Genomic DNA, 14,115 nt, shown 5'->3' with positions numbered 1-14,115 from the left:
AAAAGAATACAAAGATGAAGGCAAGAGGAACAAAGAAGAGCAGGGGTAAGGAGAGATGAGATGAGGAAGGAATAAGAAAGAGTTAAATGGGAAGCAAATAAGCGAAGAGAAGTAGATGAAGAATTAGAACGAAAGAGGAGACAGCGGTAACGTGATATTGAACATACTTAGAAGGAATTAATTGAACCAAGTCCAGTCATCCAGTAATACAATGGAGCTGTATAGAAGAGTTCCTCCCGTTACAAGGAGCAACGTCAGGGCCATCCAGAGTAACCCTAGAAGAGAACTTGAGATTTAGGGAGCATCAGAGATAGGATTGATAAAGCCTATCAAGTCTTAAGAGAAGGTGGAAAATCGGGAGGCTGAGGGAAGGGAGAGCAAACCCTAATCTTCCAATCATGAAGCAAAGAGAATACTACATTCAGTCTTGAGCATAGAGCCTTGTCTTTAAGTAAACTGACCATAGATAAGGGTGAAGGGGACAAGAGTCATACTAGTTGGGGGCTTGATATGTTAGACGAAGAAAGAGAATTCTTCCATGGGGAAGAGGGAGGAGGTACATGCACCCCTGAGGGAGGCCTGCAGGCAGACAAGGAAGTGAGATGGTCTGATCTAGAGCAATCTAAAGATAGGACACCCGACCCTAATGCATATCCAGATTGCCCTAGAGGACAATCATACAGCGAGAAGGGGGAGTCACCACCAGATGTAAACTGATTAAGGTCATTACCAGAAAGGAGGTGATCAGGAACCATTGTCCCTACTATGGATAGGCAGATGATGGGAGTCAATTGTGAATCGAGATTTACACATTTTCCCTTATTGGAAAAAGGGGGAGCAAGGCCACAGTATATCCCATGGCCACAGATGGATAAGGACAAGTTAAGGTGCAAACTCCCCAGTTTAACGGCGGGTGCGTGAAAATGGATTTATGAGTTTGAAAGAATTACAGGGAGAAATACCTTGACAATAGGGAATATTAAGGGTCTCCTAGCAGCCATTATTAGAGAAAGGGCTGATGACAATTGGGTTAGAGCAGGATATTCAAGTGACACAGAACAAAACATGGAGCACGATGGAGTACCATTTAATAATTGTAGGGCGGATGTCTGGAGAGCTCTCAGAGTGCAGTATCCCGATGTATCAGAGGGGGTGCAATCATGACACGTAAGATGAAAGATGATGAGGATCTGCTTGCTTATATTCAGGATATTCAGGAATGCTGGACTCTTGAAACACACGAGCCGTGGGGAAAGATGGTGGCAGTATTTTACCACGTTTTATGTCAGGGATTGCCTGAACAGGTACAGAGGCTGCTTAAAAAGCAAGTGGTAATGGAAGCAAAACCATGGCCTGAAATACAGTTGACTATAGTACATCACTGTTGGCTGTTGCAGGGGAAAACATGAAGAAAGACGATTTTAGAAAACTTGAGGAAGCCAAGTTAGTCCAGAAGAAATTGCCAAAGTATGCTATAGAAGGGGCGGTATTGATGAGCGGAGAAGGGTCAGTAGCACAGGAAGCAGTGGGTACATCGCAGGCAAGTTATCAGTGCCCGACGGACCAAAGAGGGAATGGGTTTGTTAGAAGGGGTGGAGGCATGGGCTATAGAGGAAGGAGTGGATTTCAGAATAATCAAAGTGGATTTCAGAATAATCAAAATGGGTTTCAGAATGGACAGAATGAGAGTCAGAGTGCGCAAGGAGGGTTGATTCAGGGGAGACTAGTCAGACGAGGTCCTTCTGTGTGTTGGACATGTGGGACGACAGGACATATTGCGCACACATGCGGGCACCAAGCATATGTACAAAATGGTAAATTCACAAGAGTGGGGACAGTTTATCCTCCAGCATATAGCTAACAAGCTAGGGAAGGATTTGGCCAAGATCAGACAGTGTATCAGGCACAAGCGCTGCAGCAATCACAACAAGTGCCATTTTATTCACTACAGGGGCAGTCGCAGCATGCCCCCTTGCAGATACAGCAGAATGCAAACACAGGACAATTATTGACACCTACAATAAGGGGTGTCACTGTGGTGGGAGGGAACCTTTTCACAAGTACAGGGGTGTGTATGTATCCACAATAGGACAGCTCAAAGGGCGACTTGATGTGTTCAGTACTATCAGTAACACCAGACCCCAAGAGGAACCAAGGGTTGATGTGACGATAGGAGGCACATCTTTTTCCTTTTTAGTAGACACTGGTGCAACTCGTTCATGTATATGAGAGGGAAAATATTCAATGTCAGGAAATGCCATGAATGCTCAAGGATTCTCTGGAGCTACAAGTCGAGTTCCGTTTACTGACGAATTACCAGTCTCTAAAGGAGAGTGTGATATGACTGTTCCATTGTTGTATTCATGGCAGACACCAATTAATAATTTGGGAAGAGACTTAATGACAAAACTTAACATGAGGAATTCTTTTATTGATGAAGGTATAATGTGCTCCACTCCTGGGATACACTATATACATGTGGGTGAGTTTATATTGGCATCTACAGGGCAGACAGCTCTGCGAGGTGTGCCAATAGAACCTGAAGTTTTGCTTTATGGGGTCAGCATTCTGTTAACATGGCTACCTGGTTTGAGGGGAAGAATCATGAGGAAACCTGATGAATTTTTGTTTAGACCACAGGTACCTATGGACAAAGAGGGGAGACAGACCATCCCCCTAGAACTAGATGCAGCCATAGTACGAGGGGAAATGGCAATGCTCGAAGGAACAGATGATGAGGGTAGACCATGGAGAACAGTAATTGCCATCAGGGAATGGTGTAGATCGACTGACACTATTCTCAAACGGCCTGGACCGTGTAATGGGGGATCATACGCTTCTTACCACACGGTTAAGCTATATATTCTTCAAAAAAGAAGGTATGCTGATATGTGTCTGAAACCCACGAATTCCTATGACGAAAAGGTATATCAGTTACCCCAAAAATTCTCTTATAAACCTTAAAATATCTTTTTATTAAACACATAGATAATAGTACTCATAAAATGATCACATTACATAAAACTCCATAAAAACATGAAAACAAATTTTTTCACAAAAAAAGAAGAAAAAAAGGACACAAGAATAACCACATGCTGTGGGTTAATTCTCTTTATCACTGGATTAACACCATGTGAAACTTTTCCCGGGTCTAGGAAACAGTCAGAATATCAGTGTGTAAAAAAAGAAATACAACTCCAATGTGAAGTTTCACATGGTGTTAATCCAGTGATCAAGAGAATTAACCCACAGCATGTGGTTATTCTTGTGTCCTTTTTTTCTTCTTTTTTTTTGAAAAAATTTGTTTTCATGTTTTTATGGAGTTTTATGTAATGTGATCATTTTATGAGTACTATTATCTATGTGTTTAATAAAAAGATATTTTAAGGTTTATAAGAGAATTTTTGGGGTAACTGATATACCTTTTCGTCATAGGAATTCGTGGGTTTCAGACACATATCAGCATACCTTCCTTTTTGAAGAATATGTAGATCGACTGACATCACTGACAATGATATGTTTAGAGATGATCCATCAGATGATGAAGTGGTGTTCTTTATAAGCATTACATATTGGCTCAGAATGGACAAAAGTGAGACCCCACAGCGCATGGCGATAAGGCAGCAGTGTCCAGCATTTTTCTGACAACGACTTGGAGAAAGTACCAAGCGTTTTATGGACTAAAGGCCAATATGATGTAGGCCTACTAAAGGGAGTAGGAGAGGTTAATATAAAGCTGAAACCAGGAGCGATTTTACCTCGCGTGAGACAATACCCAGTCTCCAGAGGGGTAGATGAGGGCATTTTTGAGACTGTCTCAGCACTGATGGAGCAAGGTATTCTGCTACCATCAGAGTCATTGTGCAATACCACAGTGTACAATGTGAAGAAATTTAAGGGAGGGTCGTGGAGATTCATACAAGACATGAGACCGATAAACCAGTTTGTAGAGGCAGAGTTTCCTTGTGTTCCTAATCCAGCGATGATACTATGCCATGTCCCAGTAGGATCGCAATATTTCACGGTGATTGACTTGAAAAATGTATTTTTCTCAAACCCGTTGCACAAGGATTCGCAAGATTTGACTTCGTTTCATTTCGTCATATCCATCTGAAGCACACAAGGCTGCCTCAAGGGTACTGTGAGTCCCCATTAATCTTTAATAGAGTCCTACAGATGGACGGCGGCAATACTGAAAATTGTGATTTTCAGCATAACAGAAGATGCGTGTAGACAGGACTTGCTTCAATTAAATACTATTCTAGCAGCTAAGGGATATAAGGTAGACAAAGAGAAGCCACAGTATTGTCAAGAAGAAGTGTTATATATAGCCCAGTTCATCTCACATGAAGGAATGAAGGTAACACCTGAAAGAGCTGAAGCGATTATGAAAACTGCTAAACCACACAAAGTAAAACAGATGCAAAGGTTTTTAGGAGTATGTAATTATGTAAGAGCATGGGTGTTTGACTATAGTTCGTACATGAGACCCCTGGTGCAGGCTTTAAAGAAAGCATAGGTAGACCAGGAGAAAATGGAATGGAGGGAGGATTTGAAGAATTGGAGAAAACAATTCGTACAGCTCTTGTTTTAGGAATTCCCAATTATTCTGAGGAGTTTTTCTTATTTTCACATACCAATGGGACAGTTATGACAGCAGTGCTTACAGAGAGGACTACATTAGGATATACACCTCTGGCATATTATAGTGGGAGTTTAAAACAAGTTATGAAAGGGCATTATTTTTACTTGCGAACAGTCATTGGCAGCTGCCGCAATTGCAAATTGAGAAATCTACAAGTATTGTGATGGGTTGTTCAATGGCACTTTTTGTGGAGCATGATTTGTTTGTCATTTTAGATACACCTAAGGGTACATCGACATCTCAGAGAGCTTCGGTATATCAAGTGATCATATTGAATCCAGCGATTCAAATTGTCAGGTGTAGAATAATGAACCCTGCCATATTTGTAGCTGAACGAGTGGCAGAGGGTGAGTATATGCATGACTGTGCAAACTAGGAGGAGTTCTACAATGACATACCACGTGTTAAAGAAAATGCACTGTCAGGAGGGAAGATTCTCTTTACTGATGGTTCATCAATAATTGATCAGACAAGTGGGGAAAGGCATTCTGGCACAGCTGTAGTGAGGCATAGGACAAACAGTGAATTTGAGGTTGTAGCAAGTGCAAGATTACTGTCTCACATTTCAGTGCTAGCAGCAGATTTAGTAGCGCTTATTGTCGTCCTCGGGATACATGAAGGACAGGAAGTGACACTGTACAGTGACTCCACCTATATGACATCACTGTACACGCAGGGCTAGCACGCTGGAAAAGGAGGGGCTGCCTCAGAGGGGATGGCAGTGCAGTGCAGCACGCATCCTTATTGGACAGGCTTATTAAGGCACTACAACTCCCTGAAGCCATAGCGATAGTTAAATGTGCAGTGCACGCCAAGCAAACTGACCTTATTTCTTGTGGGAACTAAGCAGCAGATGTAGAGGCCAAAAGGGTTGCATATTCACCAGATATTTCCAGTTTTGATACTTCAAATGTTAAGGAGAAAGTAGTTACGATTATGGTAGTGAATGAAGGATTTAATCATTTACCAGGAGCTCAGTTAATGGAGATTCAAGGTAGTGCACCACAAGAAGAGCAAAAGTTAAGGAAACGGAGGAGGTGCTCTTTATCCTCCACAGAAGCAAAATGAAGAGAAGACAATATGGGAAGCCAGTTATGCCAGTAGCATTGTTAAAGGTAGTGCTTGAACAGCTGCACTACCCCGCGCATATAACTAGGGAGAGTCTTGCTGCAGCAATTGCAGAAGACTGGTTTGTACTGAACCTGTTAGAACATGTTGCATTTTATGTAGTACATTGCATCGTACGTGAAAAGTTTACCGCTGGGCATACACTTTGAAAGATTAGAGGAGTGATTCCTCGACCGAATGGTCCTTTTCAGCATTTAAATATCAATTATGTTGACATGCTGCAAGTATGTAATACATACAGGTATTTGATAGTGGTGGTTTGTCACTTCTCCATGAGGATTGAAGCAGGTCCTTGTACGCACCCTGATGTCACTTGCGCAGCAATGTTTTTAGTACGAGAAGTCTTTCCAAGATGGGGATTGTGTGAGGTGCTGAAATACGATAATGGGCCACATTTTGTTAATGAAGTATTTGAATAAATAGGATTATTACTGAACAATAAGCACACATTTTCATCTGCTTATCACCTGCAAACAAACAGGAGATGTGAGAGACTCAATGGCTTCCTTAAGGAAAGAGTCACGAAGCTTACATTGACACTGAAGAAGGGATGGCTATTATGCCTACCCGCAGCTGTATATGCCTCAAGGAATCAGTCCTTTGACTCCTCCATCGAAGAGCAGCAGTAATGCTCAGAGTAGTGTGAAACTTTTAGGAAATGAATTAAATGAATATTTGACATGTATGACCTCTAGTATCTCTGTCATTTCAGATCAACTAAAGCACCAGGGAGGTCGGTCTCAGAACACAGATCAAAACTATTCAACAGCCGGAATTTCTGAACTATTATCAGCACCTGGATTGTTTACTGGAGATATAGTGCTGATCCAGAACTTTTCTAGAAAGTGGCATGAACTGCGATTAGTTGGACCTTCCATTGCAGAGGACATTACTCCCACAGCAGTAAAAGTTCAAGGCAGATGAGCATGGATTCAGCACAATGACTTTGAACTTTACACCAGTGAGACCGTCGCACCCCCAATGATCGATTTGGAAGCAAGGCAAGAAGAAGAATTTCAGCATGTGCAGACTCGATCGATGACGAGGAAGAAGGACGATAAACCAACGAGTTAATTAATACATGCAGATTTGCATTTGGACTGTGGCTTTCACAGTGCACTCCTTATAGATATTCTAGCAGGCGTGCACATTTGTTTCTTAAGCCACAGAGTTCTTTAAAAAATTAATTTTAAAAGGTTGTTGATACATTGTGGTTATGCCTGAGTTCGATTTTGAATTTTGAATTTATTTTGGACAACTGGAAGAGGGAACAGTATCCTGATTCATTCCTCACAGAATACTTATTCGATTGTGTCTATGGTTCTGACAAGCAACGATGTCCATAGGCTCTTACTCACTGTTTTCATAATTATTCTTAGAGCTTACCCTGTTCTTGTTGACATACTTACTTTTGTCCCAGTGATTAAAGGATGTTTATGGCAATATTTGTGGAAATCCTGCAGTTACCTGGTTTACCAGAATTGACTGATTAAGAAGGATTTTTCCTTCCTTAAAACAGTTTACAGGCAAAATGAGACTTGAAGACAAGAGAAAAGTCAGAACGCAGAATCTAGTGATAAAACATGAACAGCCTGGAATAAACGAAGCAGGAATCACAAGAGACGAAAGCAGGATGTTAGATTGCCAAGGCAAGAATCAAGAAGAGATCTGAAGATGTAAATAAAAAGGTCAATTGCAAATCAAAGGAACCATGCTGACTCCGGAAAGATAGGCAGAAGGCCTCATTGTCTGCAAAGCACTAGCACTAACAGGATATTATGAGCCAGTTATAGATACTGCAGAGAATGAATGAAAGCACCATTGACAGAAAATTGTGAAGTTGCTGACATGGGTCAATGATAAAGGAGGACCATTGCAGATAGTACCTCTGGCCAGCGCAGCTCTATATTTCAGAAACAATGGCATGAGGAAAGTTGGAGTAAATCAGCCGTGTGGTCAAATTTTTGATGTACCAGGTATGAAGGATGGCACAGTAGTTTTAATGGATCACTACTGGGCCTCTGGGTCCAGATCCTACATGCAGCTGCCCAAGGTTTGGGGAGAGATATGTTCCATAGTGCTAGTCCGTTTTCCAGCGTTAATGATTCCCCAGAGCGACGTGAACATTGGAGAGTTTCTGAAAGCAGATGCCCATTTGAGGAGAAGATCTCTAGAATTCCTGCATTGAACCATGAGGGGGAATAATTTCTCTGTTAAATCAATAGAAACCTTTGATGCTATTCCATATGAGCATAGGCTGTTTAGCAAGACTGCATCGATTTTCACGACTATCTTTATGCCAGAGATCCAAACAATGGCAAATGTGAAGTGGTTACAGATCACTCGCTGGGAGCTCCTACAGACAATCAACACTGCTATAAAAGGATTCAATGCGATCAAGCAGAAATTAAGGGCCATCAGACTGATGATCTTCCAGAACAGATATGTCCTTGATATGATTAGATGAATGGATGGAGGTGTTTGCACCAAAATTGGCAGAATCATGTTGCACGTTCATAGCTTCTCATGGTGACAAGAATGGGACTTAGACAGAGGCCATAACATTACGAAAAAAGTTGCACAACAAGTTGGAAGATGAGACAGAAGATATTGCAGATGACGGCTGGCTCGCGTCCATCTTCTCATGTGTTCCACAATGGATGGCGAATATCTTCAAATTGCTGGGAGTAATAGTAGTGATGGTGATGTTTGGATTTTGTGTGATCAAGATAATAATCACACAGTGTAAGAAGACAGCAAAAAAGGCAGAAGGAATGAAGATCATGATCGATGTCGAATCAGGGTTTGGAACCAAGGAATTGACAGATGAAGAAATAAGAAAGTATATAGAGGGCAGCATTTTAGCACCAGAGGGAACAAAGTTCCTACACCCAAGAAACCAAATATGTGGAATGATGGATCTACTGTAGTCTGAATGGACAGTGCAGCCATATGCCCTGGAGCATTGACGAGCATTGACAATCATGTAAAATCAGCAGGCTCCCTGTAGGTAGTGGTGAAGATCTGGACTCCAAAGCACTTCTTCAAGAGGGGATACCGAGATGTGGAGACTGCTGAAGGTGTGGTTGATAAATCAACCAGAGAGGGGAATGTAGAGGAGCAGACAAACGCCTCTGCTGGGAGTCTCACCCCTATTCTGCCTGTATGTTGGAAACCGGAAATTGAGCAATGCCAGTCATGGTACCTATACCGCAAAGAGCCTTTGAGACAAGGTATCCACTGAAAAAACCCTATATGATGTATCCTCTAAAGAATGACCATCTCCTGAGGGAGATCCCTGAAGGAGTGTCAAGATATAAGTGGAAGGGCTGGTTGCGTCACAAGAAATGAGAGTGACACACTAAGAAGGACGACCAAGGAAGAGAATGCACAGATAATGTAGAATCTGATGGAAAAGGGAAGAATCAAGAAGACTTTCATGTTCAGAATGAAGATTGCATGTATGTTTCTCTCTGTATCACTTTTCCCTTCTATTTCTCCTATTTCCTCTACTCCTCTCTTGCCTAAAACATTCTACTGACACGAATTATGAAAATTAAATTCCTCACTTTATCATGACACCTGTACTAATACTCTTCCTCCCCTTGCACACTTTAGCTCTCTATCTGCTGATGAGGCTTCTTTGACTCTTTCTTCTACTCTTGTGGCAGGTCTTGATCAGCTATATCCTCTTTCTGTTTTTCAGCCCACCCGAAAACCTGTTCAACCCTGGCTCTCTTCCCATCTCTGTTCAATGCAGCGACTTCTATGTCGCCTGGAAAGACGCTGGCTCAAATCGTATTCTCTGTCTAATCACTCTGCTTACTTTTCTTATCATGCTCTTTATGACAACTGCCTAAACTCTGCCAAATGCACTTATTTCTCTGATCTTCGCCACACTAAATCTGCTCATCCTAGGCGTCTGTTCCAAACTTTAACCCGTCTTCTCTCTCCTCCTCCTCGTGACCCTTCTGTTAATTCTACTTTCTCTGCTCTTAATTTCGCTTCCTTCTTTTCCTCTAAGGTTTATTCTCTGCGTCAGGACATTGTTAATTCATCCTTTTCTAATGTTGTATTTTCTCCCCCACTTAAATCTTTAACTTTCTTTTCGGACTTTGTCCAACTCTGATGTAACACTTCTGTTGGCCAAAGTCCACCCTACAGCTGCTCCTATGGATCCTATCCAATCAGCTCTTATCCCCATAATATATCCTTCCTTTACCATTCCTTGTCTCATTCTTCAATATTTGCCTCTCTGCATCTATCTTTCCTACAGCTTTTAAACATGCTATCATCATTCCCATTCTAATTTCCGCCCTATTTATCTCCTACCCTATTAATATAAGCTTCTGGAACGCCTCCTCTATTCTCAGATTTCTTCTTTTGTTAATGACTTATCGCTTCTCCCGCGTTTTAAGTCTGGGCTTCGTCCTCGTCAATCCACCAAGACTGCTTTAATGTGTGTGATCAAATCTCTTCTGTCAGCTTGTCACTCTAAACAGTCTTCTTATTCTTTTTGATCTAACTGCTGCTTTCGACACAGTTGACCACACTTTGCTCGTGAATTCTCTCTCTTCATTTGGTTTTAGGGGCTCTGTTCTTTCTTTGTTCTCCTCTTATCTATCCAAGAGAACCTTTTCTGTTTCTTGGGGATGAAAGACTTCCTCTCCTTTCCCTCTTGCGCACAGTGTTCTCCAAGGTTCAGTCCTGGGCACGCTCCTATTCTCACTCTATACTTCATTACTTGCTCCTGTTATTTCTTCCTTTGGAATTTCCCATAATTTCTATGCTGACGACACACAACTTTTTCTATCCTTTTCATCTTTCACGCCGGAAATTCACCACACTCTTACCTCTTGTCTTTCTTCCATTAAATCCTGGATGGCAACAAATTTCCTTACTCTGAACGCTGGGCATTTCCTGCTAACACACTTCCTCCGCAGTCATCTATCTCTTTTCTCCCTGCTACTCTTTTTATTTCTCCTACTGCTCGCAATCATGGTCTTTACTTGGACTCTAACCGTTCCTTTACCCATCATATTTCTCTCACATCCAGCTCTTGTCGCTTTCACCTGTATAATATTCGCACAGATTGCTCTTCTCTCACTTTCCATTTGAGTAAACTGCTTATTTCTTCTCTTATTTTCTCCCGATTTTGAAATCTATATACCATTCCTCTGTTTGCTTACTTTGTCTTCTTTCCTACCGCAACTCCATTTCAGCTTCACTTGCATCTATTGGTTGGTTACCTTTTCATTCCCAACTTACATTTCATTTTCTCTGTCTAGTCTTTAAATATCTTTATGGGCTAGCTCTTGATATCTTGCTGCTCTTTTGTCTTTTATACTCGTTCTCTTCGTTCTTCTGGTCTTTTTGCATTGACTATTCTCTGTACACCCTGTGCTCCGTCTCGCTTTCGTTCCTTCCAGCTTCTTGCTCCTCTTCATTGGAACACTCTTCCTTTTTCTCTTCGATCTATCACGGTCTTTTCCCTCTTTCGGGTTTCTTTGAAAAATCACCTTTTTCACTGTCCATGATTGTTTGCCCTCAGAAATGATATTTGAATTACTTTATACTTCATTATTTTTGTACCGTTGTTTTTAACTTTGTAAAGTGCTTGGAACAAAAGCACTAAATAAGACTAAGTAAACATAAAAGGCTGGCTAAACATAGTGAATAGACTGCAGGCGGTGCTGCCAATATATATATATATATATATATATATATATATATATATATATATATATATATATATATATATATATATATATATATATGTGTAATCTGGATATTCGAGGCTACGATTTTAGTAAGCTCAACCCGTGGAGGGAGGAGGATTGATATCTAAGCGTGTGTTGCAGCAAAGAATAAGCCAAAGCTCGATGATGGACTAAAGGAAGACTGCTTGGCCTGATGTCAAAGGATAAGAGCCGCCAAAACTGGTTATCAGTCCTTGGAGAACAGTGAATGTGAGATGCCAAGGCATCCCTTAATAGGTTGCAAAGAAAGAACAACATGGGTGCCAAGTTTCTCTATTCATGACAATTATATGCTATAAACTGGGCCGATTCACCGAGTCTGAGATAGAAATAGAAGTGGGCATGCAAGCCTGAACCTTGATAATAATAATTTTGTATTTTATATAGCGCTACGAACGGGCTCACACTCCCTTATATTCCCAGAGACGAGAAGCTACTACAAGGTCAAGTTCAAAGACAATCTGAATGACAGACAGCATGAGTGATGAGAGATGATGGGCTAATTGGGTGGGCAGGTCCGGTCATGTCCACCCATCAGCACATGGGGTACCAGCTTACCTGTTGCTAGAAAATCAAATATTCTAGACGGATAAAAGTGTGCCAACCAATTGTAGAAGGCCATATAACAAAGGGCCTTATAGTTTGAAAGCAAATTATGTGCCGTGTTTCTAGTCACTGTCAAAGTTTTACTTGGCTTGAGTTGCCCATCTGATTATATGATTATAAAGACCCAATCACAATCCTATACCATATAGAAAGCATACTTAGATGTTCCCCTTGAGCCAACTGCAATACCCTGTAAGTTTTTGTAGTCTTCCACGTAGTATGACATCACATAAGATTAATTTTGACTATAGAAATCTGATTTTTTGATTAAATGTGTGGCGATCGTGATGTGCAACGTCCATTGTTGTCCGTTGTACTCCCTGTTTTAGACAATTGATATTAAAACAGAACATTTTATCAACTTCTTGAGTCGGTCTTCTTGTTTGGTGTGAGAGTTATTCTCCATCCGATCCATCATACGATGTGTTACCTTAACTAAAAGGACCATACGGTTCAGGATGATGAGGACGAGGAGGCAGAGCAAGCACCTGAACAAACCCCCAGGCGGAATGTTTGTGGGCGTGTAGGTTAAGGAGCAGGTTTGACAAAAAAAATTGATAAAGACGTTTCCCACCCCTCACGGTGGGTGCGGGCAGGTGGATTTACGTGTTCGAAAAGCAGACCGCCGGAGTACCCCTGACAGTTGGCAACATAAAAATCTTATTGGTAGTGTCCATTGGAGAGCAGGCCGGGGATGTGTGGGTAAAAGCAGGATACCCGGGAGTAAATTTAGGGAACGATGCGCATGATGGAGCATCCTCCAACAAAATCCAGGCACAAATATGGGACGTGCTGCAGCAACTGTTCACAAGCAAAACTGATCTATAATCAATAATGCAATGTACCATGGGCGATGACGAAGACGCTCCTCAGTTTATTCTTAAGGTTCAAGAGATGTGGAGAGCAGAGACGGGTAGTTCGGGGGACCAGTTGATAACCCTTTTCTACTTAATCATTAACAAGGGCTTACCAGAAGAAGTGCAAAAGGTACTAGACAAAATAGTGGGCAATGAGGCAAAGGGGTGGCCGGCTGAAATACAGAGCATAATACTACACCATTACAAGAGAATAAAAGAGCATGACAAGGAAACAGCCCAGAGGTGGCAAGCAGAAGAAGCAAAACTACTGCAAAACAAATTAGCTCAAAGCGCTGTGGAGTCATCAGTATCGACACCAGTGCAAACAGAGGTGGCGGGAAATACCCAAGAGTTAGCAAACGCTCAGATAGCAGAAGTTTGGATGAAAGGATGCCAAGTACAGTCGGGCAGGGGTCCGCAGTACCCCAGTCCACAGCGGCAACAAGGAGTACAACCTCAAGGAAGTGGTGGATTTCAAGGAACAAGGGGAAGGGGCTTTTGGGGAATGGGGCCAAGAGGGGGAGGAATGGGGCCTTCACAATTTTGAAACTGGGGGAATTGGGGGCATTTTTCGAGAGAGTGTAGGATCAGACAAGGGATGGTGTATAACTACGGCCCACCAACCCAGGGGCACCCACAAGGGCCGGCACCCATAATGACGTCCATACCCTACAAGGTACACCAGGCCTACACACAGTTACCCCCCCCGCAGATACCTGGTCCACCTGCACAGCAGCAGGCAGTACAACAATACATACCCCAACACACATCCCAACAGGGAGGTGGTACAGCTACATTCAACAAAGCACCAAATGGTACGGTCACCCCTTTCCGAGGTGGATCCATGGTGGTGGGAAACACCTTTTAATTTCCAGGGACAAATACCTAGCCTAACTAGGACAGCCCAGAGAGAACTGTGTGTGTTCGGTCCTGTCAATGACCCTCAACCTTGATGAAGAACACTTGGTGGGGGCAGAGATAGCAATTCATTTTCATGGTCGATTTGGGTGCTGCAAAATCAGGTATCAGAGAGGGGGGACTTCTCGTTATCGGGCAACATTCTTGACACGCAGGGCTTCTCTGTTTTTTTTTTTTTTACAGTTCCATACACTAAAGAGCC

This window comes from Ambystoma mexicanum, chromosome 3q (assembly GCF_040938575.1).
Source record: "Ambystoma mexicanum isolate Mex_15411 chromosome 3q, UKY_AmexF1_1, whole genome shotgun sequence".
In the NCBI taxonomy this organism is placed as follows: Eukaryota; Metazoa; Chordata; class Amphibia; order Caudata; family Ambystomatidae; genus Ambystoma; species Ambystoma mexicanum.
The sequence above is the reverse complement of the archived record's forward strand: the minus strand, read 5'-3'. Positions refer to the sequence as shown.